The sequence below is a fragment of the Neofelis nebulosa genome, chromosome 3 (assembly GCF_028018385.1).
Source record: "Neofelis nebulosa isolate mNeoNeb1 chromosome 3, mNeoNeb1.pri, whole genome shotgun sequence".
Lineage (NCBI taxonomy): Eukaryota > Metazoa > Chordata > Mammalia > Carnivora > Felidae > Neofelis > Neofelis nebulosa.
Window position 1 is genome coordinate 19,599,711 of NC_080784.1, and position 27,628 is coordinate 19,627,338.

The following is a 27,628-nucleotide window of genomic DNA, read 5'->3' on the forward strand; positions in this document are numbered from 1 at the left end:
AGTTGAATACTTGTAAGAGACCTTATGGCTCACAAAACTTAAAATATTTACTCTTTGGCTTTTTACAGAAAAAATTGTGCCTACCCATACTTTATGAGAATTGGCTTAAGGGCTACTCAGCTCTCCCAAGAGCCCATTCAATCTTATTGCCATTAGTTCACTAGTATCTTTATTCATTTATTCTTCCATCAGAAATGTTCTGAGTCTCACTTTAGTATCAAGAATTATGCTAGGCACTGGGGTTAGAGGAAGAAGGAACAAGTGAAGGCACGGGGTGACAAAACAGTGATAATGATAATGACCATCCTGGAGTAAACAGCTAGAATAATCACTCATAATTTACATGGAACATGAAGCAACCATTGTGTGGAGCTCTTTATGTGATTACCTCATTAAATGCTCAGAGCAACATTTTCAGATAGATTAGGCATCATTTATCCAATTTTTATAGATGAAGAGATTGAAATTTAAAAATGGCTATGTAACTTATCCAAGGCATCTAGCTAACAGAAATTTAATAAGGATTCAAGCTTAGGTCCATCTTATTGCTGGGTAGATGTGTTTTTATAGGTACTGTAATGTCATAAATATCTAACAGAATATGTATTGTTATTAGAATAATTTTTTAATAATACACTAGTAGTCGAGTGCTTTATCAATAGAATCAAATTTTAACATCTGTGATGTCAGAAACGTGTGGGTTTAATTTATGTTTGGATTTATTTGTATTGATAGGGATATCAGGAACCTGAAATGTTCTTTCCTGCTAAGTAAAACCCTGTAATAATGGCAGAAGAGCTCTCCTTCTTTGTTCTATTATTATCTGCCCACATCCAGTCCCCATAGGGTAGAGAAGATGAGCCAAAGCCACTGGAAATGGGATTTTGGAGTATGGGTAAAATCCATATCCTAATTTTTCTGTGTAGATGTTTATAATGATTCCTCTTTTTCATTTTTTAAAATTTATTTTTCAGAATGTTCTAAGTAGCTACATGTGGAATTTCTGTTCTGTTACATCAAATAAGGTATTTTTTTAAGTTTATTTATTTTGAGAGAGGGAGAGAGAGAGCATGCGAGGGTGAGCAGGGAAGGGCCAGAGAGAGAGGGAGAGAGAGAATCCCAATCAGGCTCCGTGCTGTCAGCGCAGAACAAGACATGAGGATAGAACTCATGAACTGTGAGATCATGACCTGAGTCGAAAGCAAAAGTTGGACACTTAACCAACTGAGACACCCAGGTGCCCCAAGTGAGGTATTATTTAATTCAGTTTTATAAATACACCGAAAAATAAGACTCAGAGAATTGTAATAACTTGACTAACATCATACAAACTAGCCAGTAATATAAAAGGGGAGTTAAGACCAGGTTTGATATTATAAAAATTAAATAAAAACACAAACATAAAACCCTTTGTGCCTTAACATGTGATAGGCTGTATTCCATGAACAAAATTATGTAATGGTGAGTGTTTTCATGTGGCAGAGTGAAAGGCAGATGGATAAGAATGGTAGAAAATAAAGCCAGAGAAATAATTGGAGTACTCCATCATCTTCTTAAATCCTACTTTGAAGTTTACCTGGGGAAGCTTTTAATTTCAACTATCAAAACAAAAACCCAACTCATTAGTGAATAGCATTATGTGCATATCTTCATTTCTTTTTTTCCCCAAGTTTTTATTTAAATTCCAGTTAGTTAACATACAGTTTAATATTAATTTCAGGTGTAGAATTTAGTGATTCATCACTTCCATACAACGCCCAGTACTCATCACAAGTGTCCTCCTTAATCCCCATCACCTTTTTCACTCATCCCCACCCCCCACCCAACTCCCCTCCAGTGACCATCAGTTTGTTCTCTAAGAGTCTGTTGTTTGGTTTGTCTCTCTTTCTCCCCTGCCCGTGTTCATTTTTGTTTCTTAAATTCCATATAGTGAGTGAAATCATGTGGTATTTGTCTTTTTCTAACTTATTTCACTTAGCATAATACTCTCTAACAGAATCTTTTCTCCTTCTTTATTTTCAGAATAAGGAATGTTTTCTTTAAGAGTAATGCATTTCTTACCCTTACCTTCTTCATTAGCATTGTGGCTAACCTTGTTCCGCACACTGCTCTCTACCTTTAACAACGTTTAAGACAGGTAATTATGCCATTGATTAGAGGGAAGGGGAAGATTATGCAACCCTTTCCCCTCTATGCCCTGGAAGAATTCATTGTATAATGCTTCTTCTAGTCATTACATAGAAATGAGTTAAGATGTCTCATAAGTCAAGTTAAAACAGAAAGATATGATATGGATGGGATCTGAAGTGTGACTTATTTTAAGAGATCTGTACATCATTAACTAATAGGAAATACCTAATCCTAATTAAGTTTTCTATGGAAGTGTCTCTTGAAAATATGACGAAAGTTACAAAAATATGTTGTGACTACATCAAGTTCATTGTAAACGTTCTTAAGAAGAGGAAAAAAGTTGTAATCAAAGAGACACTGTCTATGTGGAAAAGGAAAAAATTAAAGCACAGATTTAGGAAGGATTAATTCATTTCTGTCCAGTGTAGGCATGGAGTTTCTGGCAGAATTATATCCTCAGCTGTGTCATAAGAATTTTTTTTTTTTTTTAATAGGGGTGCCTGGGTGGCTCAGTCGGTTAAGCGTCCAACTTAAGCCTGGGTCATGATCTTGCCATTCCCAATTTCAAGCCCCATGTTGGGGTCTGTGTTGACAGCTCAGAGCCTGGAGCCTGTTTCAGATTCTGTGTCTGCCTCTCTCTCTCTGCCCCTCCCCTACTCACACTCTCTCTCTCTCTCTCAAAAATAAATATTAACAAAAAAAAGATTTTTTTATTTTCAAATTTCACCATGATAATAAATATCTCTCAAGATTATCTTCCTTAATTTACTTGCAGCCCATGTTGAGTAATAAAGACTTCAAAGATTAATTCCTTTTCCATACTATATTGAGAACCCAGAGAGTGGATATCAGTGTTCAAGTAGCTAAAAGTAGAGAAATTTTCATCCTACTTAACCCTCATAATTCATTAGAGTTCACCTGTCTTATTGAGCTTATTCAATGCGGTGCTTCCTGATGAGTGTTCAGTTTTGGACAGGTCCCTCACGTGTGATGAGTCAAGGAGGGAGTGGCCAGCTGGCAGTGCAGGGCTGATAATGAGATTCCTTCCGTGACAACTCTGTGGCCCCAACAATACACTTTTACAATATTTTGCTTTCTTATCTACGTAGCTCTTTTGAATAACCATATTTAAATACCCACAACACTGCTGGCCAGTGTATTTATTTAGAAGGCCCATATTCTAAATTCATCAAAGAACATAAAAATACAGGACCTACTAATTTGTGCTTATTGCATTACTGATGAAAAAATTAGCAGGTAGACTGATGTATGTTCCATATTTAACTCCAGCTTTACAGACAACAGAATCGTATCTTAGTGATAAAGAGAGAGGTAGGCGGAAAGCGAAAGCAATCAGCTTTCATACTGCATTTCCCACTGAGGTGAAACCAAAGAGGTCAGGAGAACTTCAGCAGCGTTGTTTATATCAGTAGATGAACTATTTCAACAAGTAGCATTTAACTACATCTGTCTATTTCTTAGGATTTGGTATCATTTCAAAGTTCAGTTCGTAAGTTCATTCAATTTTGAACTATCCACATAAACTTGTTTTTAATGAGAGATGACCTCCCAGATCTCCCATACCATCTCACAGGATGTGACTGGAGTCCAATTTGAGATGTTCACATCAGTAAGGACTACTAGTATAGTTCATCAATCTTGTTAATGAGCTGACTATTGGCCTCTCTCTGGTGTCACATCCTGGCACCCTTGATCTTTTACAGAAAGGAATTAGTGCTGGCATTCAGTGGAAAGCTCCAAATGGGCTTAATTGGAAATTTTCAGGATAAGATAGAATGTTCAATTTTTAGCTTAATGATGATGCTGGGACTATAAACATACCAGATTTGAGTTCAGTTAAGGTAATTACGTGGGCAAAAATGAAAGTGCAATTAGGCTACTCCAGCCTCTACTAAGTGCAATTATTGAGAACACTAACCTGGAGAAAATAGGTTCATTCTTTGAATTTGTTCTTTAAATTTTAGCATGCCTCACAGCTTTGCTCCTTCTATTCTTACTCAGTGGGGGTCCCAGAAGGGGAGGGGGGAAGAACTACCCAAGACACTCCCCAAACAATAATTTCAACTGTTCTTCCTTTTACAAGGAACATGGTGCTAAAAAGTTCTAAAAATACATAAAAAAAAAGATAGCTTTCTTAAGTATTGTTTTTTTGTAAACAATGAAGTAAAAAATGAGAGAAGTGTATTTTTTGCGTAGAAGTTATTAGGTTGAAGGAAGAGTCAGGATGTAGAAGAGAAAACAAATTGTCATAAAAGTTGTCAACTTCTGCCAGGTTACTTATTTCCAAGTTAATTTTTTTTTTTTAATTAAAAAAAAATTTTTTTTAACATTTATTTATTTTTGAGACAGAGACAGAGAATGAACGGGGGAGGGGCAGAGAGAGAGGGAGACACAGAATCGGAAGCAGGCTCCAGGCTCTGAGCCATCAGCCCAGAGCCCAACGAGGGGCTCGAACTCACGGATCGTGAGATCGTGACCTGAGCTGAAGTCGGAAGCACAACCGACTGAGCCACCCAGGCGCCCCCCAAGCTAATTATTAATAAATCCATAACTTTGTCATAAAAAATTCTTTCTAAACCATTCCCAGTATCTAGACCACAACATGGTTAGTCTGATCACTTTGATTCTTGGAACAACTGAACGAGGCCGAGTTTATGACAAGACCTGGACGGTGGCAAAGGCTGTAAAGATTAAAATACATACCTGGCCGGGGCGCCTGGGTGGCTCAGTCGGTTAAGCGTCCGACTTCGGCTCAGGTCACGATCTCGCGGTCCGCGAGTTCCAGCCCCGCGTCGGGCTCTGGGCTGATGGCTCAGAGCCTGGAGCCTGCTTCCGATTCTGTGTCTCCCTCTCTCTCTGCCCCTCCCCCGTTCATGCTGTGTCTCTCTCTGTCTCAAAAATAAATAAACGTTAAAAAAAAAATTAAAAAAAAAAAAATACATACCTGGCCATTTTAGTTTGTCATACAAACTAAATTATATCCATTTCTAATGATATGCATTTCTAAATACAAAATTATATCTATTTCTAAAATATCAATTTGACAGAGTTGCTAGTTTAAGAAAATGTAAGTAGACCTTGGCAAGGAATTTTGAACTGTCTAAAACTTGGTGGTTGTAGGGTCTTTTATGGTAAAGGATCAATGCATGAAGAGGACATGGTTCCTCATAATAGTTCTTCTCCAACTATACCTGGTGCCAACCTATGTCTTCTCAGGTTCTTTTTGTTGTACCACCTTCACCTTTTATAAACATGTTTTAGGCGCGCCTGGGTGGCTCAGTCGGTTGGGCATCCGACTTCGGCTCAGGTCATGATCTTGCGGTCTGAGAGTTCGAGCCCCGCGTCGGGCTCTGTGCTGACAGCTCGGAGCCTGGAGCCTGTTTCAGATTCTGTGTCTCCCTCTCTCTCTGACCTCCCCCGTTCATGCTCTGTCTCTCTCTGTCTCAAAAATAAACATTAAAAAAATATATATATAAACATGTTTTATCATGAATTGTCTTATTGGGAGTCCTTTTCATACACCAATTTCAAGGACCTTTCCTAAAATTATATATATATATATATATATATATATATATATATGTGTGTGTGTGTGTGTGTGTATATATACACACATACATATGTGTGTGTATTTATATACATACTTATACATATGTATACATACAGTATGATGCATTTCTGTTTCAAAATTTAATATTCAAAGGAAAATATATACAAGCACATATACATCCACATTTATGTACATATACGTGTGTGTGTGTATGTATATATACATACACACATGTATTGTATCATACTTTTTTTCCCAATAAAATATACATTTGTCAAAATATAACAAGTAAGGAAGTAAGGCTGGGAAGCTAAATTATTACTTCTTCTAGATTACATACAGGAACATTTTTCATTTCACAAAATTTTTCATCCATTTTACTATTTTTCTGACATTATAAAAGATTTTGTTGGGGTGCCTGGGTGGCTCAGTCAGGCGTCCGACTTCAGCTCAGGTCATTATCGCATGGTTTGTGAGTTTGAGCCCCGCATCAAGCTCTGTGCTAACAGCTTGCTAGGAGCTCAGAGCTCAGAGCCTGGAGCCTGCTTTGGATTCTATGTCTCCCTCTCCCTCTCCCTCTGCGCCTCCACGGCTCATCCTCTGTCTGTCTCTCTTTCTCTCTTTTTCAAAAAAAAAAAAATTAAAAAAATATTTTGTCTACTGAATCAACTACATTTACTAAGTAACAAAAATGATAGTTTTCTAATTACCATGCACTGTATGCTTAATTTCATATTATTTTGTTTAATTCATGGAATGATCTTTGAAGGTAAGAAAACAATTTTCATTTTGTAAAGGAAAAAATGAAGGTTTATTAAATGTGTGACTATTAAGAGGCTGAAACAATGGGCCTTTCTTTCTCAGTTTGTGGAAGCACATACGTAGTTAATAGCTTGCACACACACACTGCACACTGTAGTTAGACTGAGATTTGAAATCTTATTCTATTACTTCTAGCTATGCAACCTTGCACAAGATACTTCATTCACTTGTCTAATCCTTTGTGAATTCATCTCTAAAAGGGAATAAATAGCACTATCACCTCCTGGGATATATTCCTAAGGTTTAAATGGGATAATGCGTGCACTTTTTTAAGTGTCATGCCTGGAAATTTTTAAACTCCCAAAAAGTGTTTATATTTTTACAAGCATAAAGGTAGTAGAAATTTAGCCCAAGGAAGATACTTGATATTTTGAATTAGCTTGTGCATGCTTCACATGGGTGCATGTTTATGCACCTCAGCTTTTTGAATGCACACACAAAAATGAAATTAAATCTTACAACTCTTGGAATCCTGAAAGCCCAAGCTGAAAACTTTCCCCAAGAGCATGGCTTACCAGTTACTTTTTAATCTCTTGATCTCTAAAATGTTAACATCACAACAGTAAAGGATAAGTGGGCTAATGACGGAGTCATGCAGAGCATTCTGAAAATGCCCAGATAGTAAACATTTAAAATGGAGCTTTAAGTAGCTTAGTTTTATGTTTTTAACTTATGTCTAGGATAAATTATGACTGGAAATCCTATGAAATGTTTCAGATTACATGATAGATTCAAAAGTCAAAGCAATTATATCAGTTTGCTAAGGCTGACGTAACAAATGAGTGACTGAAGCAACAGAGATGCATTGTCTCACAGTTCTGGAGACCAGCTTGTTGGCAGGACTGGTTTTTCCTGACGACTGTGAGGAAGAATCTGTCATATGCCCCTCCCCTAGCCTTTGGTGTTTTGCTGGACATTTTGGCATTCTTTGATTTGTAGAACCATCACTCCAACCTTTGCCTTAATATTCACGTGTTCTTTTCTCTCTGTGCTATTTGTGCCTATATTTCCCCTTGTTGAGCACACAAGTCATATTAGGGGCCCATTCTATTCTAGTTGATCTCATTTTAACCTAATTATATCCACAATGATCCTATTCTCAAATAAGCTCACATTCTAAGGTACAGAGTTCTAGGACTTCAGTGTATGAATTTGGGGGGAACACAACTGAATCCATAAAAGCAATCATCACACACAGATATGCTGAGTACATCCAAGAAAGAAAAAGTTACCATAATAACAGGGATAATCAAAGTTATGTATTTAAGTTAAAAATTACTTTCAGAAAAATATAATTTATGATTAAATGGCAAGAATGCGTCTGGAAAGGATCTGAGGGATTCGATTAACCACAAGTTAAAAAAAGCTGAGAGACTGATATGATTACTAAGACATTTTAAAGCAAATAGAGCCTGCATTAGAAGAAAAATGAAAATCACCAATAAAACGTGTTCTAGAAGAAACAAGTAATGCTAACTGATGAAAGTTATAGCTGCACTTAAAGAATATTCTAATACACTTCTCTGTTCCATAATGGGTACTGAATTTCTCTCTGATGGAAGTATTTAAGAAGAGCTGAGGAGCCATCTGTTGCAGATAGAAGAGGAATTTGGAAAAGTTTCTTAAGAGTGTTAACGCACCTGCCCTTTTGTTAATTGTGATTAAATGACACCTGTAGGTCTTGACTTCCCTGGGGCTCCCTGGCTTTTATTGCACATCTATAAACCCTGTCTGCCCTCCTTTCTTCCTCTCCCAAGTGCAAGAAGTACAACAGACCACTACATCTTTGGATCATATACTGAGTGTATTTAAAATGAGATATTGCTGTCTTTTGGACTCTTATACTTTTTTTTTTTTTAATTTTTTTTCAACGTTTTTTATTTATTTTTGGGACAGAGAGAGACAGAGCATGAACGGGGGAGGGGCAGAGAGAGAGGGAGACACAGAATCGGAAACAGGCTCCAGGCTCCGAGCCATCAGCCCAGAGCCTGACGCGGGGCTCGAACTCACGGACCGCGAGATCGTGACCTGGCTAAAGTCGGACGCTTAACCGACTGCGCCACCCAGGCGCCCCATGGACTCTTATACTTTTAAGACCTGCCACACATTTGCTCCTTGGGCAACTGGCTAGGTGTGACTGATTGTGTAGCTGACCTTCCAATTTGCCTGTTTCTTCCAGGTGTGTTTCTCTTTTGATTTAGTTGATTAAGTGTCTAACCCGCTATACCTCCAAGACTCAGCTTTTCTGGCTAGACTTCAATCTGGATCCCTTTGGCAAGGAGGGCATCTTTCCAAAGAGGGTTGGAACTCAACTTGTGAGCTAGAGAAGCATTTTATTCTACTAATTAAAAATGTGGGTGCTAGTGTCAGACACGTGGTTTTGAGTCCCAGTTCGTCACCTTATTTTTAGGGAAATCATTAAATATTGTAAACTTACTTAATTATTTCTTCAAAAGTTGAATAAAAATGACAACTACACCATGAGAATTAAGTGACAAAATGCACTTGAGGCACTTCATACAGCAGACAGAATGTCCAGTAGATAGAATGCATTGGTAACTTGTGTGAAAAAAGAACAAGAAGATTTATGGGGGCCAGTTGAGAGGGGATGAGAGAGATGAAAAGGGCATATAAAAGGAGTGACACCAATCAGGAAGCCAAAGCTATGATTTGAATCCAGAGCAGAAGCCTTTTCCATACGGAAGCACACAGGATTTGATGGTTGTAGAATACCTCATATTGGGAGGGGCTGAGACCTGGTATCTAGATATGCCCAGGCTTAGCTGGTAACAACGTTTCCTGCCAGATGGAGCATAGAATCCAGAAGCTACACTGGTAACCTGTAAGTGGTAAATCTTGGTAGGGGATCTAGGTTGGGAGGTCCTATATGGAAATAACGATGAACAAAGAGAGGTGATAGACTGGCAACAGATGGGAATCCAAGCAATTGGGTGGATGGCAAGGGATCTGATCTCAGTAAAGACACTTGTTGTGTGTATGTGTGCGTATGTGTGTGTGTGTGTGTGTGGGCACCCACGTGTAGGATTTCTGTTTTTAATTGAGATATAATACATAACATTGTATAAGTTTAAAGTATACAATGTGTTGACTTAATACACTTACATGTTTCCATATGATTACCACTGTAGTGTTAGCTAACATTTCCATCACATCACTTACTTATCATTTCTTTTTGGTGATAGGAACACTTAAGATCTATTCTCTTAGCAACTTCCAGGTATACAGTATTGTTAACTATAATCACAATGTTGTAGGTCAGATCCCCAGAACTTATTCACCTTCTAAGTTTCTACTCTATGATCTATATCACTTTGATCTACATTTTCCCTACCTACTGAGCCACTTCATTTTGAGTTGAGGGATTGAAAATCAGGTCTTTAATCTCTGGGATGGAAACAAAGCTAGACATAGACTATTAAGAATTTGTACCCCAGAGGTTATAGGTATCTATGTTATACAAATAGAGACTTATATGAGGGCCTAGTTAATGTAAATAGGGGAGTATCTTAAACCATTTGGGCTGAACAAAACCACCAGGATGGATGGCTTAAACAATAATCATTTATTTCTCACAGTTTTGGAGGATGGGAAGTTCAACATCATGGTGCCAGGGGTCTGGTGAGAGCCCGCTTTTTAGAAGAACTTCCATATTTTTTGCTATAATCTCTCAAGGCAGATGGGGGCAAGAATACTTTCTCAGGCTGCTTTTATAAAGGCAGTAATCCCACTCTTCACTCTCATGACCTAAGCATGTCACAAAGTCCCCACCTCCTAATACCATCATATTGGTGTTAAGGCCTTCAACAAATGCATTTGGGAGGATATAAACTTCGGTTCATAGCAGAGGGTCAGTTAAGGAAATAAACTAGATTCCATTGGGTATAGAGTTTTGTCATGAGATTAAATTATTGTGTCTGTTGGAGGAACTCAATAAATCTTTCCTAAACTGTGTCACTGAACTGTTTTAATTTCTCTGCTACTAGGGAGAAGATTGTCCTGGAGGCCTCGGTGAAGCTAAGCCTATTAAAGGGGACTAGGTAATTATCTATTATGGAGGAGAGTGCTCTCAGGCAAGGGGACAGAAAGCCAAGGTCCTTACAAAAGCACTTGAAAACGTGACTGCCCTATGTCATCCTACAAGTTGACTAGAAATAAAAGTTGGGGACAGTCACTCAAATATCTTTGAGCAAAGAAGAGTCAACTCTACAGTTGAACCTATGAAGAGCGCCACATTTTTGGTAAGCTACAAAGTAGATGATGGCCTTGCCTCGCCAGGATAAAGCCAGATAACCCATTATTGGTCCAAAGGTGTAGATGCCAAGGAGGCTTTTGATCTAGTACAATATTCGTGTGTCTCCTAATCTCTTCAGTAGTCAATGTTTCAGACAGAAGTACCTGTAGAGTTAATGCTGTACACCTAGTTAGAATTGTTTTTGTTTTGTTTTGTTTAGGAAAAATGAGTTAGGCGCTAGAGATACTTTGATTTGTTGCTTTGCAAAGAATAATCTTGTCAATGGTCTTCATCTCTGAAGAAGAGCTTAGGAAAGACTAGAAACAAAACCTCTTCCAAATATACCAAATTTGCTCCAATACTTCATTTGACTGCAGGAATGAAAGCAAAGCCAACTTTGGGTAAAATTGAAGGGGACCTTATACCCATTATTCTCTCCTCTTTTTAGATACCTTCTCCTGTGCATTCGATAAGCAAAGCTGTGGGTCTGGCTAAACTCTCTGGAACTCCAGAGTTATGCTTCTAACCTCTCCCAATCAAACAACATGATTTTATGTTTTTCCACCATGAAAAATTTAAAAAGGACTTTCCTATTTAGGCCACAAAGTGAGGGCTTTCTGGTTATTCTTTGGTTCCCAGTATAACATGCAAGCAATTGTCTATTTTATTTATGCATTGTTTACTGTGTATTTTTTAAAGTTGCAAGGAGAAGAAATCATATGTATTTTTAAGCTACTTTTCTTAAAATGCTATACTAATTTATGTAGGCCAAAAGAGCCTATTGACCTATTTATTGATCTCTGAGTCTAAAATGGACACATATATCTGATTATATGGTTATTTGCAATCTTTACAGGAGAAAAAACACACAAAATGCTCCTAGTAGTGACTGTACAACCCTGTTAATTTGTACTTCTTTAAAATTTCCCACAGGTAATATTTTATTTATAACACTAGCAAGATTTTTTAACAAATAACATTTGATTTAAAAAAAGAAATAAAATTGAGCAATTTAATTTTGAAGCATATAAATTTACATGTAGAAGTGAGGAAGAAATTTTCTATTTTATGATACAGAACTCAATTTAAGGAAGGTAATAAATTTGGAATTCACAGTCAGGAACAAGACACAGAATCGTACCCTATAGTTCAACTCTCATTTACCAAATGTTAATTTCATATTATTTCTTCTTCTGATTTTTATTATCTTAAAATTTTTTATTACATTTTAGATATTTTAATATCTTTTATTTAAGTTAAGGCATTAGCATTCATAATTTAATACATGCTAATTTATTATGTAGCACTTTTTTTAAACTCAACTCTCATTGACATGTCTGATACATATTAAGCATCTACTATATTCTTACCACTGAGTCCATAATTGTGAGGCACTGAACAGGCCTGACATGGGGTCTGCTCTCTTGAGCCTTCATTCTACCAAGTGAGGCACTGGATAAGAGACTGGGATGCTCTAGGGACAAGATGACCCAGATGGCTCTCACTGTCTCAGAGACAGGCTTTCCGGAAGGAAGGGAATTCACCCTGAGAAAATGAAGGCTGAGAGGGACATAGCAAAGCAAAGAGGATATGGGGTAGGGTTGGAAAAAAGTATCTCAGGCAGACAAAATAGCATGGAGATCTAGAGCTTTATAGACACGTTAGGCTTGCAATCCTTTAGCCTGGAAAAAAATGGAAGCCATTGAAAGTTTTCGTGATGGGCGTGATACACAGGGCTGCTGCACATTGTACATGTGACTGAGCATGTGGTGCAGTGAACGAAGGCACTGCATTTAAGTGAGCTCTAGTCACACAGGGACACTGCATTTATGCATTGGTTATGGTGATTTACTGGTAGATGGTGATGAAATGTTTTGTTCTCAAGTAGTTTAGGACAATTTTTTTGACAGGTGGAAGTAAATTGTGTTGTGAAGAGTGTCCTTTAAAAGTTCACACAAAGGCAATGCAGTCTGGACAGCAGCAGGCTCTGGTTGTGCCAGTTTGCATTGCAAAAGACCCCTCTGTCGTGAACATGTGGGGAACAAATCAAAGGCAGGCAGAAGCGGATGAGGAAATGCCATTTAGAGGTCCTGATCTGTCCATGTGAGAAATGATGGTGGTTTGGAGTAGTGTGGTGACATAATGGTTAAAGAAGACTAGATGTGGGCAGTATTTGACAAATAGCATCAATAGACCTTGATATTTAAAAAGAAATAGATTGGAGTCTCCCAGATTATTGGCACTTAATTGATCAATTTCATTTATGATTTTAATGGAAATTAATCATTTAGCTCTCAGACTTCCAGTTTCCATTTCTCAATCTGTGAAAACCTTTCTAATTCTAGGTTAAAGAAGTCCCTTCCCAAGACTTGACTTCTTTATTTGGGGTTGAAATACATCTCTTGATATTTTGCTTCAGTCAGCTTTGGCTCTTTTTACTTGCCAAATCAATTGTAACCTGCTATACAGTTGGTGTCTGTTATAATCCTCAGTTTGCATTTGACCATACTGTTTTTCACATTTCTTCAGCCACTGCATAGTTAGGTTTCTGATGATTACATCCTCTCCCTCCTTATGCTCCCAGAAGCTTGAGCTTCTGATTTTCCATGGAAACCCATTTAGTTATCTCCTCTCAATTATAAACTCTTCAATTCCTTTTGAATTTTTCTTCTGTCTCTGACTAGAATTTCATTACCTTCTAACTTGGTAATGGCTGAAAATATCACTAACCTGCTACTGTTTTCTGTCTTTATCATTAATAACAATGTTTAATATTTGGTGACTTGATGCCCACCATGATGAGCTAGGCAGTGTGCATGTGCACACATACATATACTAGCTCACAGGTTTTGCAATTGGAAACTCCTTCTCTTTAGGCCTTTGAAAAGTCATGAGTGCTGATGCCAATCCAATTCGGACTAATTAAGTTTTATTAAAAATTAATAAACATTCAAATGTCAGTATGAATTCCTTTCTTAATTGATCATAAAATTGAGCAAAAAAATCACTTTATCTAAAATGTTTACAGCCCAGCCATTTTGCTAGATTTATGTCTCAACAGCTTAAACATACCAACTTCTCTTCATAATAATTTCTAATTAACGAGAAATTACAAAATGGACTTCTCATTTGGCGTTCGTTTGAGGATTCTACTTTAATGCTAAAGAGAAAGAAATGCTGTCATAATCAATTCTAACCAGGGACTTATTAACAAGTAGAAACAATCTACAAATTTCATGATGGTTTTGTTGGGGTCATGTCGCCACATGACTTGGTGACTCCTATTGGCCAAATGATGATCCAAGGCAGAGCCCTCCATTGCCTGTCTCAGGTTTTGTAGGTTCTTTGCATCATAGATAGCACTTCAGCAATAAGGACCATAAGAAATATCTTTTACTAATAAAATTATGGTTAACACAAAGTTAAAAGATTGCCCAAAAAAGAACAGTATAATTTAAGTATTTCACATAAATGAGCTTTTTATTGCACACAATTCTCCATTGTGAACTCTATTAGAAAATATTTTCCCATTGCAGGTGATCACAGCTTTTCAATTTTCTTCCTCCCATTTTCCTTGATGCCTACTTTTTGTTCATTTAGTCATTAAAGTGTGTCAAATGATCAGATAGGAAAAATAGAAGAAAATGAGACATAAAGCAGACTCATTTCTGGTATGGAATTCTCTAAAAAGAAACATGGCAATAGGGAGATAATTGTCTCAAATTATTTGGAGAGTATATGTAGATTTCTATTATGAATTGCTGTCTAACTTCCATTTACATGAATTGCGAATTCAATTATATTTTAACCACATAAATGAGTATATTTCCTAAAAATTTATTTAGCTTTATCTTTGCTTTCAACTAAGATGTAAGATATTTGTATAATGGGAACCTCTGCATATATTGGTTTACAAGAAAAAGTTACCATGTTGGGGCATTGATTCCAATTCATCAAGAATTCTGGATCAATGATTCCTAGAAAGCAGAAACAAGCTTGTTATAGAAAAGCTTCAGGGATGAACTGAAATCCAGGATCAGGGTTAGAGGAAGAGTATTAGAAAAAGTGTAGTTCAGAATTTGGTTGAACAGATGAAGGGCGGGAGGGACAAAGGTACATTATCCGGGGATAGAAGGACATCTTGAGGTAGTCAGAAAATATCCAGGCCAATAGTTAGATCTTTTGGAAGTTCAAAGAGCAGAGACATGTAACCAAAGACCAGGAATCAGAATCATTGAGCGGTATTTAAGGAAGAGATTTTTTAAAAGTTCCTCAGGAAATTTTGTTGAGTTCTTCTGCTTAAGGGGTCTACCAATGAACTTCAAGAGATTTATAAACCTCCTGAATAGGCAGGGAAAGTGTGTGTGTGTGTGTGTGTGTGTGTGTGAGAGAGAGAGAGAGAGAGAGAGAGAGACAGAGAGAGAGACAGAAAAAGAGAGAGAGAGAGAGATTGAGAGACAGAGAGAGGGGGAATGTTATTTTCCCTGGGGGAAAAAATTTCATAGCTTTAATTAGGTACTTAAAGGGATCCCCAAAATTCCCAACAACTAAAACCTCCAGTGTTTTATTTTATTTATTTTCTTAAGATTTTATTTTTAGGCAATCTTTACACCCAATGCGGGGCTCAAACTCACAATCCCGAGATCCGAGAGTCAGATGCTCTACTACCTGAGTCAGCCAAGTGTCTCCAAAACCACAATGTTTTTTAAAAAGTTTCTGGGAAGCTAAGGATATGAACAGTCATTATATTATGATATTAGAAAGAGAAATATGTGTAAGAAAGAAAGATTTACAGTCCCATATTAATAAAGACTAATATTGAGAGAAATTTAACTGCCTGTCAAGCAAATGTATGACATTGATTTTCTACGTATGGCAAAAACGTACATTCTGTTCACAGTTAATCTACACGTCTGAACATGTCTGCATTCTATAGAAGGTGATTAAATTAGAGAAAATCACCTAAATGTTGCAAGAGGAATTGGTTGCTATAAAATATTATTGTGTGCTAAGTAAATACTTCTATAAAAAATACAAGAAGATATTTCAGTCAGTTTAGTTAGAAATAAAGAAGGAGAAAAAACTCCAATACAGCCTACAGCTGTTAGGTGATTAAATGAAATGTCTTATACGGGGGAATACTGTTAAATTTTAAATTCCCATTATAAAGAGACATTAAATATTTCTATTTTATAGATTTAGTTCACACAACAGCATTGCAAAATGTCCATCTCTCTTAAAATTTCAGCTAAATTTTCCTCCTACATGATATATCTGAATGCAGATTTTTTAGCAAAATTGACATACTTGATATACAAAATAATACTCAGATCTATTTATGTTACGAGACTGTCTTTTCCACTGGAAAATTGGCCCACTATCGATGTATGTTGTTTCCAAGACATGTGTTAGATATTTTAAGTCATTGAATATTGCTCTGAGTTATTGAAGAGTCACCAATATCAGAAACAAATTTAAAGATTAAATTAACTAAATATTATGTGTTTACAGAAAATAGAACAAGAAACAATGTGCATAAGACATTTAACTTTAGCCATTCAATCATTAGTTTACAATAAAAACTCAGGTTTGTGTATGCCACGCTGTATATTTATAGTTGGCACATATTATTATGACGGTTCTCTAATGGTTTAATAAAGGGAATATTTTTTTTTCTAAAAGAGTTACTTCACATCTGTGACATAACTGGCCTGAACTGGCATTACTCAGAGGAGACGGTAAAATACAAAACAATTTAGACTAATTTCTTGATTATTCTGAAGGCCCATGTGGTTAAATAAAACAAACATTTCCAACTAGATCAAACTGATGATTTAAGTACGTTTATCGCTTATTTTTTCCATGGTGTCTCACTAAGGTGTATACCTTTCCCACTATTTGGAAATAAACGGAAATAATACTGAATAGATTTTTATTTAAAAAACAGCAAAATTCTTTATTATTGTTTTATTCTGAAGTTTTATCACATCAAGCTTTAAATGAAGGGAAAACTGAAAAAGAAATAAAGATAATTGATATAGATAGCAGAGAAGAGTAGAAAACAAGAAGACTGCTTTAGGCTACTAATTAACAGAGACAAGATAATTTACAACGGGTGTGGATTCAAGAACAAAGTGAAAAGAATACAATAAATTATTCTTGATGGAAATTAAAACTGCTTTTAGTAGTAATTCTTATATTAGAATGTAAGTATGACTCTAATTAAAATAATACCCACAGTTGTCAAGTAGAAATATGCCTGTGAAATTAGCATATTAACAAGACTCATATTTTTTCCAAAATGTACTTGCACCATTATTCTTGAAACAGTCTAACACATTTAATAGTATTTGGATCCTATTAGAAATGGTGTGTTTCATTCCAAAGGCTATTTAAAGCTTTTCCTAAGAGCATATAATTTCCATAAGATTAGATAAAAAAAAATTTCTTGTCTTATTCTAACTGATGCTTGTTACCTCAGCTTCAAGCAAATGCAATTTACTGTCTCATGCAATGCTGGTTGGTGGTTTTCCCAATTTTAACCAAGTGGCTATATGGTAGGCAGCTCAACTGTGGAATGTGATGGCAGTTTGTGCTATCAGATATCAGAGAGAGATTCATGTGGGAAGAAAAGAACTAACATTTTTAAGTACCAGTTCTCAGTATTATCTTTGTTATCTCCTCTAAAACCCCACAAAATCTTTGTGGAGTCATTATTATTGTTAGTAGTAGCATTAATGCCATTTTACACATGAGGAAACGGACACTCAGAAATGCTATAACATATACAACATTCCTAAGTTGGCATAATTAGTACATGGCAATAACAGCAAACTGAATTTAAAGAGCAAACTTGGCAAACTAAAGAAACAGCCATAAAATGTTTTAGCCTTCCTCCAGGTATTAGAGTAATTGATCTTGAATGAAGTATTAAGTAGCTAAATATCTAACCTCCTTAATCACTCACACACTACAGTAGTTAGAGTATTTGATAATACTTTAAACTATTTTTTAAAAGTTTATTTTGAGAGTGAGAGACAGAGAGAGGGAGAGAATGTGAGCGGGGAGGAGCAGAAGGAGAGGGGAAGAGAAAGAGAGAATCCCAAGCAGGCTCAGTGCTCACGCCATGGAGCTGTATGTGGGGCCTGAACTCAGGAACCGTCAGTTTACAACCTGAGCCAAAATCAAGAGTTGGACACTTAACTGATTGAGCCTTCCAACTACCCCTTGAAAATATTTTTTTTAATTATGCTTCTCCCTTGGGGCACCTGGGTGGCTCAGTTGGTTAGGCGTCTGACTTCGGCTCAGGTCATGATCTCACCGTTTGTGGGTTCGAGCCCCACGTTGGGCTCTGTGCTGACAGCACAGAGTCTGAAGCCTGCTTGGAGTTCTGTATCTCTCTCTCTCTGCTCCTCCCCTGCTCATGCTCTGTCTCTCTCTCAAAAATAAATAAACATTAAAAAAAATTTTTTTTTCTCAATAAATATGTTATGGAAGATGATTAGAACAAATTTAGAAACAAATAAAGAAGGAAAGAAAAACAGAATATTTAAATAATCCAAAGAAAGCCACTCATTGTTTTTGTCACATTTATTTCAGTGTTATCTTTGTTTTCATTCTTTTGTTCTTTCTGCTCTGTATGTCTTGCTTTTTATGTTACATATTTGTGATCACTATGATGGTTGATTTTTTTTTTTTACTCCACTACATATTTAATCCTGATTCCAACTTATTTTAAACACTTGTTTTAAACACTTGTTTTAAACACTATTATTGAATAAATATACCATAGTTTATTTAACCATTGGGGCAATTTTCATATTTAATGGGCTCTCAAGATTTTCTATTATAAATAACACCAAGCTGAATGCCTTGTGCAAGAAGTTATTTTTTTAAAAATTTATCTATTTTGAGAGCATGAGTGCAGAGGGGTAGAAAGAGAGAGAGAGAGTGAGAGAGAGAGAGTGAGAGAGAGAGAGAGAGGGAGAGAGAGAGAGGGAGAGAGAGAATCCCAAACAGTCTCTGTGCTGTCAGCATGAGGCTGAGAAATCATGACCTGAACTGAACTCAAGAGTTGGCCGCCCAACTGACTGAGCCTCCCAGGCACCCCATCCATGAAGTTTTTTAATACGTTATTTCTTTAGAATAGATTTTTCAGAGATGACATCACTGGATTGAGGGTTTTTGATAGATTTAGTCAAATTATTTTTTTTTTAAGTTTGACTAGTTTATAGTAAATAGATATACATTAAAATATACTACCTTTGGGAATGCAACCTGGTTCAGCCACTCTGGAAAACAGTATGGAGTTTCCTCAAAAAACTAAAAATAGAACTACCCTATGACCTAGCAATTGCACTACTAGGCATTTAGCCACGGGATACAGGTGTGCTGTTTCAAAGGGACACATGCACCCCCATGTTTATAGCAGCACTATTGACAATAGCCAAAGTATGGAAAGAGCCCAAATGTCCATGGATGGATGAATGGATAAAGAAGATGTGGCATATATACACAATGGAGTATTACTTGGTGATCAAAAAGAATGAAATTTTGCCATTTACAACTATGTGGATGGAACTGGAGGGTATTATGCTAAGTGAAATTAGTCAGTCAGAGAAAGACAAAAATCATATGACTTCACTCATATGAGGACTTTAAGACACAAAACAGATGAACATAAGGGAAGGGAAACAAAAATAATATAAAAACAGGGAGGGGGACAAAACATAAGAGACTCATAAATATGGAGAACAAATAGAGGGTTACTGGAAGGGGTGTGGGGAGGGATGGGCTAAATGGGTAAGGGGCATTAAGGAATCTACTCCTGAAATCATTGTTGCACTATATGCTACTTTGGATGTAAATTAAAAAAAAAAGAAAATTAAAAAGAAAAAATATACTACCTTAAACCAGGAGCAGTATTCACATTAAAAGAAACAGTTCATTTGCATTTCTTTGATCACTACTGACAGGGAGTATTTGTTTCACAAGTTTGTTAGTCTACTTCAATTCATCTTTTGATGCTTTTTATTTATGTTCCCTAAATACATAATTTGGAAAATTGTCCAGTTGATCAGATGCCTGGGATTTAATCTGCAAATGTTCTTAGGTAAGACCAATTTCTAAAGCAGTTGACTTCTTTTATCCTTTATATAGTTAGATTTTCAATGTTCAACTATTATGTGTCTGGCCCCATGTTACGTGTGAGGATTTAAAGGTGAGTAAATCTTAGTATCAGCAGACATACACTTTAAAGGTGCAGGAGCAGGCAGATCCTTAAAAAGACAACCACTATCATGTGTATATAAATAACTCTTTTGAAGGTAGGCATGAAACTGCTTACCAAGGAATTCTCATAGAAGCACCTTCTATTTTCTTTCTTTTTGTCCATTAATTCTACCAGGAGATAATACTGAAGGAAAACACAGGAAATAACAGAGTTCAGAATTCTCAGTGATAAGATTTTTTTGTATGATAGTTGGGCAAACAAATATTCGTTCTGGGTCAGCAGGAGGCATTTACAGAAATGCAGAAGAATTATACTTTTGTACTTGTTCAAACTTGTACCACTACCAAGGAGGACAGAAATAACCAAGACGGTTTACCTTATAATTAAAACAGTCACCTCTTTCTTCTAAATATGAACTGCCAGCTTCTGAGAGAGAGAATGAGGAGTCTATGACTGTTGTATAATCCTTCAACTAGGAAGCCAGTCATTCCTACCTCAACGTATATTCTTTAGAGAGGGGATCCGTCTAGCATAGGATGCAAATAAAGATCAGTGATAACATGGATGGATGGAAGGTAAAGATTGAGAGCGAGCTTTCACAAATAGATATCTTAAGTAGCTTATTCTTGCTAAAGAGTGGATGGTGGTTAATGCTAGAACAGAATAATTTTACATTCTCTCTCTATATATGTATATATACACGTATACGCATATATGTGTATATATACACATATACATATGTATTTATATATGGAAGAATATACTCAGCATTTGGCATTCAGGCTACAGAAAAAAAAATCTTGAACAAGGTAGACACTAATGATATTTACTACTAATGCTGGGTCCCACAACGTGCGTACCAGAATCCCAGAATGGTACCTGAGCAAGGCTTACTCTTTCTTTTTTTCCCCCCTTTTTGTTATAGTGGTAAGATATACATGACATAAAACTTTCCATCTTAACCATTTATAGGTGCACAGTTCTGTGGCATTACTCACTCTTCCTTGAGTGTGTCAATTTGACATATTATAGTTTTTAAATGGCACACATAAATCGCTGTAAGAATATAAATGACAGCCCCTATTTCTGCTTAGGGAGATCAAGGGAAGCTAGTGAGATGATATGACATTTAATTGGGCCTTACAGAATAAGTAGGAGTTTTCCAGACAGAAAGGAAGGGAGAAATGACATTCTAAGTAGATGGAAGGTATGAACAGTGGCATAATCATAAAAGTGCAAGACATACATTTTCAGGGGCAGCGAGTAATTGGTCTGAGAAGACAAGAATTTAGATTGTTATTGAATTAATAGGAAAGGAGTTTCACCTTAATCTTTCATCTTTTGAGGCTCGTGCCTGTGAGACAAGAGATGTGGGATCTGCCGCCTTTTTTGTACTCTTAACCTCGCCTGACCTCAGTAGCCGCACAATGAGAGGAGCTGGACCCGATTACTGGTTGGCAAACATTGCCTGCAAACGTCCAGGTAGTAAGTATTTTCAGCTTTACAGATCATACGGTCTTCGTCTTCATTGCTACTACTCAACTCTGTTGTTACTGAAAAAGCAGCCACAGACAATCTGTAAACAAATGGTCAAGGCTGGATTTCACCTGCAAGCTGCACTTTGCCAAATCTCAGAGTAGATAATCTCTAAACACCCCTTGTGTTAACATTTAACAGTTCTGTTATTTTTGTTTTCCAAGTTTTATTGTTTCAGATAATTTTGATCATGGAGAAGCATATTTTGGAGTACTGCATTTAAAATAATTAACAATATAGTTGCTTTTTCCGCTGCAAGAGAGTTACTGGATATTATTCCTTAGTTGCTGCAAAAAAACCCATGTGGATGCTCAGCTTTATACACTGAAGGATATGAATCCCAGATTCTTACACCAGACGACAGAAGCAAGAATCATAAAGTAGCGAAAGCTAATACTTATGTAGAACAATGGAAGCCAGCAGAAAATGCTCCCCGAAAATATGCCTTTGGCTTACTGATTATTCTGAGTTAGTTACTTGAGACACAGTAGGTACAAGGACATTGTGGCCCTCCTTCAGAGCCCTGAAAGCAGGAAATAAATCTCCAATGTGAAAGGTACCCTCCCTGTACCAGAGGTAGAGGCATTCTTATCACCAAAGACAGGGAATTTAAGGTGGAGAAGCCTGTGTAAACAAATCTTGTTACTTCTTCACTAATTTACTGCCTCAAAGCCCAAATCGCTTTGTCTTGTCAATTCTTTACAAATTTATTGTTTCTTTATTCAAAAGATGTAAAAGCTGCCTGCTTTGGTCACATCTTTGAGTGTTATATTTTTTTATGGGGCACCCACATGTGCGAAATTAAACTCCTTTTCTCCTGTTAATCTATCTTTTGTCAGTTATTAGCCCAGGCAAAGAACCTAGAAGGGAAGAAGGGAAATGTTTCCTACCCCTACAGGAAGATGATTAATCTTTTTCTACGCAAATCTAGGAAATATAAAATATAAATTAGTAATAATTTAACCTTGACTTATAGCTATAGGGCTTATTTTAATGATAGATGTGCTCTCATTTATTTTGGTTTTGTATGGATCAGTAACAAGGGAGTGCAACTCTCTGATGTACATTCTATTTAGTGTCTTCATTAAATCAAATTAAACACATGTTGGACTAAAGCATAACTAATGAGAATTATCAAGAAAAAATAAGATTATTAGTATTTCCAGTCCAGTATCACCTAAAGCCAGACTTGGAGGTGGAATAAGACAATGAACTCAGTTCTTATCCTACATAATCCTATGGAAGCATAAACTCATTAAAATAGTTTTACTTTAATAATCTTCGGGTGTCTTTCTATAGAGTGAACACATATTGAAGAGTTGCATGGAAGCAATTGTCGGAGGGAAGAAAGTTCTGGATTGATGAAAACCCTTGAAGTATCAGTTAATAGTATCAAAACAAAGAAAATGTCATTTTTAGAACTAGCTTCTTAAGGCTCTGAATGCAAATTATAAGATTATTTTTCTCAGTTTACCTCATAAGAGTACTTTAGAGACACCATAATGTTTAGAAATAAACAACTAAATCACATTTTTGTATTTTAAATTATATGTCTCTTTTTATTCCATCCTTTGTGAGAATAAAAATTCATTGTATGGAGGTAGAAGGTCAGGGTCAGAACTGAGAATAAAGATGCACTAGAGAGTCAATATAAAGAGCTGAGGTTTGGTTTTATTTTCCATTAGAAATAGAGTTTCGACAGAGCACATGGCTTGCCGGCTATTGACTACCTTCATCTCTGTCTCCTGCAGTTTGGAGAGGCCAATCAGCAAAATTCACAGCAATGAATAAGTGTGAATAAGTGTGAATAAGTGTGAAGGAGTGTGCACCACATTCACACTCCTTGCCAGCTGGACAAGCCCAGAGCAAGGTTTGCCCCTGTATTGACCTTGGTGATGCTCCTCTGAGCAGGGTCCCTGGAGGATTCAGGGGGTATGGCTGCTTTACTAGCCTGAACTGGTTACACCAAAGATCATTAAATGGTTCCCATTAAGGGTCACAAAGTAAACACTTCAGGCTTCATGGGTCCATTCAGTCTCTGTCACAACTACTCAGCCCTGCCATAGATAATACATCGATGCCTGAGGGTGGCTGTGTTCCAACGGAACTTTATTTGTGTGAACACTACAATTTGAATTTCATATAATTTTCACGTGTCACAAATATTACTCTTTTGATTTTTTTTCAACAATTTAAAAATATAAAAATCATTTTTTACTTGCAGGTCATGCAGAAACAGGAAGTGGGCCAGATTTGGCCCATGGGCTGCAGTATGTTAAATTATGAGTAGACACTTTTGGGGGAAAAAAAATAAAAATTTTTATAAGTCATTCTATTTTGAGGCCTCTTGGTTACTTTTTTTAATCCATATGTTGTATTTACTTTGTGAATTGAAATATATTTGACATTTAACATTGTGTAAGTTTAAGGTTGCAACATGTTGAACCAATACACTTATATTACTGCAATATGATTGTCATGGTAGTGTTAACACCTCTTATCGTGTCACATAATTATCATTTCTTACCCCTTGATTATTAAAATAGTTTAGCCTTGGATCTAACTTTTACACTATCACTGTCACTTGTATTACTATTCATTCATTCAGAAGTAACTTCTTTCTCCATTCATGCTAGGACTCAGAGAGAAGATGAGCCAAATTACTTGCTTCTCCTTTAATCTCCTCTCCTGCTTCTTTCCCTAATGACTTCGAGTCCTTGAATGGGAGGAACCTGCTAAGCCATTTTTAAAAAGTATGCTAGGGACACCTCCAGGTATCCTTAAATCACTGCACTGGGTTAGAAGTTTTCCTCTTTAGAAGAAAGATAAGAATGATTGATTCATCACAAATTATTTGGGAACAATTAATTTAAGTAATTTATTACTCACTGTATGGATTGAATTATATGTCCCTTCCAAAATGCATATATTGAAGTTCTAACCCTCAATATGACTGTATTTGAAGATAGGGAGACTAAGGAAATAATTAAGATTAATTGAGGAAACAAGGATAAGGAAGAGACACCAGAGGGCTCCCTCTATCTCTCTGTGTATGCACAAAGAAAAGGCTACGTGAGAACATAACCAGACGGTGGCCTTCTACAAGCTAGAGAGAGAAGCCTTATCAGAGGAACCCTGATGCCACCTTGATCTTGGACTTCTAGCTTCCAGAATTATGAGAAAATAAATTTTTGTTGTTTAAGCCGCTCAGTCTGTGGTATTTTGTTGTGACAGGCTGAGCATGCTAATATACCCATATATGGGTCATGATATCTATATATAGGTATGATAATAATTTGCTAGTAAGCTGTATAATTTTTTGTAACTTTACCCTTATCCTTAAGCTTATTGGTCAAACAAAGTCAACAGTTTTCTGTATATGCTTTCCTTGGGGAAATAAATATCAATAACACACACACCGTAACTCAGCTTTGACTTTCAAAATAAACTTTAAAAGGGAACAGATATGAAACATTAGTCTTGAAAACTAGGCTTTCAATTCCAAGAGCCAAGTACTTGAGAGAAAATGGAATTTTCTAAATCCTAAGTTTCCTTTCATTTTTCCCGAGCTTTTATTTAAATTTCAGTTAGCTAACATACAGTGTAATATTAGTTGCAGATGTAGAATTTAGTGAATTATCACTTCGATACAACACCCAGTGCTCATCACGAGTGCCCTCCTTAATACCCATCACCCATTTACCATGTTTCCTTTTAAATATCAAGAGCCACATTTAGGAAGTCTAAGAATATCAAGCTCTTGGTATATGTCAGAGACTATGGAAGGATACAGGGTATGATGTAAGGACAGAGTTCCAGGACAAAACAAAGAAAATAACAAGTTTTTCTGGGATGGGAGAGGAAAGAATTTAGTGGATATGGATCTGGACTACAGAGGTTGCCAGGGCACTTTTGTTCCCTTGCCTGGTGCAGGGAAGAGGAAACCATGGAATCTATGACAATGACAGCAAAGGTGTGTGCTCTGAGGCTCCTACCTTACAGAGGACCCAGCACCAACATGAGCAGCTGCAGCGATCAGGAACGCCTGCATGGTGTTTTTAGGCAGAGAAGAGAAAGCCTCCCAATACTCCTTTGTCTCCGGGGGGGGGGGGGGGCAGAGATATTCTGCAGATCCTCAGAAAATTTTTGAAAATTAAGAAGCAGTATTCATGCCAGGAGGTGCTGCCTTTTGGGATAGTTGTGATGAAGGTCCCAGGAGCATCATAGTATAGTTCATGTGCCAAGAGAAGCGATGTCCCAAGACATTAGCAGCAGAGGCAATAGTGTTAAAGAAGGAAAACTCAAAAACAACTGAGTTTGGACATCTTGTGGTTGGGCTGGGGTGGCAGCAATTACTCAAGGTCAGTATCTTCGTCCCCAACATGCATGATCTCTTATAATCCTTTGGCTCTTGGACACATTCTAAGAGAAAAAGGGAGGTGTCTTTAAAAGTGGGAAACGGTCCAGATACAAAGTTTAAATTTTTAATCATGAGAAACTAAAATACTAAGTTTGTTTAAATGTTTACCCAAAGAGTCTAAATTTTTAACCAGAAATGATTGTGTTACCTTGAAGTAACACGATTCAGGTCTTTTGCACGTTAGGAGAAGCTATGCTATGTGGAACCAGCCTAAATTGAGTTGAATTATGGGAAAATTAAAATTTTATGTCTGCATAACTGAATTGTATCTATAATTTTGATCCTGCTGCAGTTGTTGGCTAATACTTACAAAAAAGAAAATGATTGGGGCTCCAGGGTAGCTCATTGGGTTTAAGTGTCAGACTTCAGCTCAGGTCATGATCTCGGAGTTCATGAGTTGCAGCCCCGAGTGGGGCTTTGTGCTGACAGCTCAAAGCCTGGAGCCTGCTTCGGATTCTGTGTCTCCCTCGCTCTCTCTCTCTGCCCCTCCCCTGCCAGCGCTCTATCTCAAAAATAAACATTTAAAAAAATTTAAAAAAGAAAAAAGAAAATGATTGCCATAGATATTTTTTCTAAACTACTCCATGAAACTGCCCTGGTTAACTTGTAAAGAACCGCTACTGCCAATAGTGACTCAGAAAACCTGCAAGTATCTGAAATTCTCTCTGAATCGTAAAACATTCACATTATGTTCAGGGAGTTTGCGATGTTAAGTCAATACTCCCACACTATAATCATTATAAATTAGTAATGCACATATCCTGTCAGGAAGGACTTTGGGTTGTTAACTGTAACGTTACGCTTCCCAACAACAAACCTATTTTACTGGAACGTTGGTAAAACCTTTTTACCGTAATGATTATTTTTTCTTAGGGGTAGGGTAGTCCCCTCGTTTGTGGTTCAGCTTTCTTTGCTTTTAACCTCCAGCCGCCAAGCCTGGGTCTCACGCCGAGGCTCCCCCTCCTGACGCCGCCAAGCCTGCTCTGAAGCCGAGGCTCCTCCTCCTGACGCAGCGTCATGACGTCCACAGTAGCCAGACGCTGCGCATTGCATCGCTTGCGTCATTTACTGCGTCATCTCTTCATGGAAGCGTTTTACCATGGCCCGTTAATATGAGAAGGTGAGTACAGTATAATAAGATATGTTGAGCGAGAGAAGCCACATTCATAAAACTTTTATGTGTATATTGTTGTAATTCTATTTTATCGTTATCTATTGTTAATCTCTTCCTGTGCCTCATTTATAAATTAAACTTTATCATAAGGGTGTATGTATAGGGAAAAAAAGAATATATAGAGGGCTCGGTGCTATCTGGGGTTTCAGGCATCCAGTGGGGGCCGGGGAAAGTATCCTGGATAGAAAAACGGGGGCTACCGTATTCATATTAATGGGGTGATTGATACATTTCGATCATGCCACTTTTCTAGCACCTTCATTGGTTATCACCGTCTGTCAGTTTTATGAAACCCTTGTTCGTGCACACTTGGGTCTCCATGACACACTTCCAGTGACCATTTTTGCTGTATGCTTTGGTCCACGTCACGAGCGTGCTATAAAGGCACTACACACTTTGTGTCTGTCTTTCCACGATGTTAGCTTATTCACTCATAAAGCAGGGTTCACTCAACTGTAACAGGCTTGGGATTCCGAACTCCTTTCACTTGG

At 37.0% G+C, this 27,628-nt stretch overlaps 2 long non-coding RNA genes across 2 annotated transcripts in view; one reads left to right on the top strand and one right to left on the bottom strand.

Annotated features, from left to right (window-relative positions):
- The window catches only part of LOC131506436 (uncharacterized), a 72,484-nt gene extending 45,554 nt beyond the window's left edge, over window positions 1-26,930 (bottom strand). Inside the window, exons 1-2 of the long non-coding RNA XR_009258936.1 lie at window positions 26,815-26,930; window positions 25,539-25,965 (exon numbers count right to left, since the gene is read on the bottom strand). This is a non-coding gene — a long non-coding RNA (uncharacterized LOC131506436). The remainder of the gene's footprint in view (window positions 1-25,538; window positions 25,966-26,814) is intronic.
- Window positions 26,931-27,035: 105 nt separating this feature from the next.
- LOC131506437 (uncharacterized) overlaps window positions 27,036-27,628 on the top strand; it is a 136,075-nt gene continuing 135,482 nt past the window's right edge. Inside the window, exon 1 of the long non-coding RNA XR_009258939.1 lies at window positions 27,036-27,083. This is a non-coding gene — a long non-coding RNA (uncharacterized LOC131506437). The remainder of the gene's footprint in view (window positions 27,084-27,628) is intronic.